Genomic DNA, 4,456 nt, shown 5'->3' on the forward strand with positions numbered 1-4,456 from the left:
AAAAATAAAAAAAAATTAAAAAATTGGGTTTTGGATGGGAAATTCTTGAGAATAGTCTTAAATCCCCAATTCTGGAAAATGAAGCAGTCATCAAATTCGCATAATATATAGTTGGAGAGGAATTGATTCTGCAAGAAGTATCAGAAATGCATTCAAACCATCTTCCCCAGGGATAGATTCAGCATCAAACTATGTAACAAGTCGGGGCTAATATGTAAAAATAAATAAATTTACACAATTTTCTTTAACACTAAAAAAGAACAAATGCCCACCCCCACCATTCGTGTCTGATCTTCCCCATTCTTCTGATGATCCCTTTTTCAGAAGAACATTTGGATTACATGAAGTTTTGGAGTATACAATTAATGGAGCAGTTACAGTTGGGTTAAAGGAGCGAGTGATTATGGGTAAATGCCCACCCCCACCATTCGTCTCTAATCTTCCCCATTCTTCTAATGATCCTTTTTTCAGAAGAACATTTGAATTAGATGAAGTTTTGGAGTATACAATTAATGGAGCAGTTACAATCGGGTTAAAGGAGCGAGTGATTATGGGTAAATGTATTTTATGATATTATTATTATTCATTTTAGATATATATTTAAGAATATAGTTCTTATATATCATTATTATTTTTAAGCGACCTGAATAAGGAGTTAATTATCTCAATAATTATCGAACTTGTGTGCGTGTCTTCGATTGCTCACTTAAATTTAAAATTTCGAGTTTTGGCCACTAAATTTATCTAAACGTGGATGTTGCTCACTTGCATAACATTCGACTAATTGAATGCATGAATGGAACCCTAGGATGTAGCTCAATGGTTAGGCTGATTTGCTCTCCAATAGTCACCAATTCAAGTTCTCTCAAGGCCACTGAGGTTAGTACCCGATTATAAACTTCAAGGCCCCGTGGGATTAGTTGAGGTGCGTTTAAGTTAGCTCGGACACCTACGATCATTAAAAAAATGCATGAATGGCGCCCCATCACATCATTACCAAATTGTCACGTAAGAAAACATCTTTCATTGCTGATTAGACTTAAAAAAAAAAAATCAATTGGTGGTTGAGTTTTGATCACTAAATTTATAAAAATGACTTTTATCTATTCACTAAAAATATGTAATGCAAGTACACATGTTGTGTATGAATAATAAAGTGGACAAAAGATTTCAGGTTGTCATTTCAATGATAACTAATTGCTCAATTACACGATAATTAAATTTAGTTTTAACAATGAAAAACACTATAAATTTGAATTTTGCAAATGATGAAAATAACTTATAATTTTAAGAAATAACAATAATGATCATAGACATGAGTGTTACAAATTTAGGGAGATTGATCCCATAGTTATGAAAAGTTGTGAACCCTTGAAGTAGGGGGTGTGAGCGGTCTAATTTTACCAAATTTTGACAAATTTTCAAATCAAACCATTTAAATCGGTTTGAGAAAAATCCAAATCTAAACCAAACTATTTTGAATGATTTGAAAAAAAAAAAAAAACTCAAACCTAAACCTAACGGTTTGGTTCGATTTTAAACCGTGCAGTTTCGTCGTATATTTTTTTGCCTGTCTACTTTTATATCATTAATTCATTGAATTCAATATATATTTATATCTTACTAGCAATAAATCTAAAACAAACTAAGCCCTCGTTTGAACCAAATTTTTGTGACAAAAAAATGAAGATTTGAATCATTATCCCACAAGTTTAGCCGTATTTGTTGACCTGTTGTTTCATGCGTGAGACCCAACCTTCTCTCCAACGGTCAATTTTCTTATTATGATAATATGAAAAACATGGCTCAAACAGGAGCTATATATATTATAAATTTAAATGCCAACTAAATGAAAGTGAAATAACAATAAACTTATAAGGCCCAAAAGCATAATAACGTCCAACAAGACCCCGTGATCATCATATCTGAAAAAATGGCTATCGATTAGACAAAGAGAATAACCAATCACAATAATAAAATAATTGTTTATAATATTTAAATATATTAATTACACAAGCGTACATTTGTATGTTGTTACGAAATGCATTTAATTTCAGATTCTTAACTCAGTTTGCTCCAAAAAAATTATTGATCTGAAACTTTATTTGTAGCAAATATTATCACCGAAGGCCTAAAATCTCTTTGTCTCTGATTTGGTGTAATGAATTTCAATTCAACTTTGAAGAGGTGTGAAAAATCTGAAGAAGAAGTGTGTGTGGTGCCGATGGCTCAAGACTGTGTCGGGTGTCGACTGGAGTTCATGTGAATTCTGAAGAGGAAAAGAGTTTTTGATAGATTATGTTAGTTTTGAGATTATTAGGACAACAATTGCAGTTGTCAATCAAAAATTGCTTGGAATGTCCAAAATATCCTTGTGCTGGTGTAAAATTTAAAAAATGTAGGGATATCATGGTATTTTCATCAAAGTCTCTAATTTACTGGTTGAGAAAGTAAAAAAATTGTTGCAAACTAGTGGGCCTTGTTCCCTGTAGATAATGGGCAAAAATGCTAATTAAAATTTGAAAATAAGCGCTCCTCGACAACCCCTAGATGTAAATTAGAATTATTAGGTAATATTATATATATACATATGTGTGTGTGTGTGTGTATATATGTGTGTGTGTGTATTAGAAAATTAGAAATTGACAAAAATACCCACAAATGAAAAAGCTATTAAATTTTACATATTTGGATGAATTTTCAAAAAAAAAATCATTTTTTTATTTTTATATATTTTTTCATCGGACCGGTTTGGTTTTAATCCGCAACTAAAATTCTCAAACCCTTGGTTTGGTTCAAAACCACTTCGTTGACCGGGTTCACGTGGCACCAAACCGACGATTTCTAAAAATGTTGTTTCAGTTCTTTTTTTTGGTTTGCCGATTTTTGCTTACAGCCCTACCTTGAAAAATATCTCTTCATTCATGAGTTTGTGGTAGAAAATGGAAATATCCCATATTAATTTGTCCACTAGGGATTAATTTCTTTGTTTCATTGTAGCAAACACATGATAAGAGTCAGAGGTAAGAATATTGTCGTTTGTATCCCCCTCATATGAGGGGTCCACCATGAATAAAAAATCCTGGGCTCCTATTGTGAGGGGGATGTACAAGTATGCTGTACGCATAGCATCACTCCAAAGGTAAATATTAGCCACTAAAATTCAACTTTTCAACGACTATTACAATTATTTTATTTTGAGACATTGTGTCACAAGTTGAAGCAAGCTAGTCATATAGATATTTTTTAGAAGTGGCCGATCTAGAAAAAAATTTAGGGCGGACTAATACGAGAAAAAAAAAAAAGGAAAAAAAGAATAATAATTAAAAAAATAAACACATAAAAAAATTACTTAATTTTATTATTTGGGCTGCCCGTCCCTAGATCTTCCTTTGTTTTTAAGATTAACAAGAGGAAATTGTTTAAGATGGATCGAGTTGAAGAGAGGATAAGAGAGTCCAAACTTATCAATTTATCCTTAAAAAAGTCTCATTTTAGTTGATATTTCAAGAGTATAACCTACATTTACCTTTTCACCCCTTCCACCATGGTGATCATGCATGCCCTCGTGCCCTTTGTCCTCCCTCACTCCGGCCTCTCCTTAAGTGCCTTAGGAGCTTAGGGGACTTGAATAGTTCTAAGTATGTACTCAAGACTCTTCAAACTCTTTCAAACATGAAGCAAATTGGGGATACATGGAACGTAGTAGACTGTCAGAAAGACATTGGGCACATCAGACAATTGAGCAACGTATAAGAAGAAAGCCATAAATATTGAAAATATATTGTCCATACTAATTTTTTAAATTTTAAATCAATTTCTTACTCAAAGGATCTTATCTTGGATCTAACTTCCAATGAAAATTAATTATGGGATCTTCTAATTTGTGTTCAGCTTGATGGTACACTATAATATATTATTGTGGTGTAACAGGTGGAAGAGTTGACGGAATTGCGGTAGCTAGGAGTTAGGCTGAACTTTGGGTGATTCGATCCAAGAATTTCAATACCCTAAATCATATGTTATATTTCGGCAGTTTGTAAATGGAACCATTCTGTTTTTTTTTTAATTAGTGGAACCAAACCCAATCTAAACCCCTGGTTTTTGATTTAGGTTTGATTCTTCTCTTTTTTTTTTTTTGTATACATTTAATTAACATTTTCATATAGGTCATTTCAATACATATGCATAAAGATGCCACAACGATAATATTTTGTTCAAGAAAGAAAATTCAACTAAGAAATCTTCAAGAAGAAAAATAGTGGAAACTAAAAACAACGAAAACACGAGAAAATCAAAAAAATTAAAAAATTAATTACATTTTGAGAAGAAATTATTTTAAAGAACATGGAGGTGGCTCTGTGGCATCGGGTTCCTAAATCAGTCCTTAAATCTAGAGCTATGGACTTGGAACTTGGATAATGACTGAACTTGAATTTGGACTTGGACTAAATAT

This window comes from Olea europaea, chromosome 23, assembly GCF_002742605.1.
Source record: "Olea europaea var. sylvestris chromosome 23, O_europaea_v1, whole genome shotgun sequence".
NCBI classification, from domain to species: domain Eukaryota; kingdom Viridiplantae; phylum Streptophyta; class Magnoliopsida; order Lamiales; family Oleaceae; genus Olea; species Olea europaea.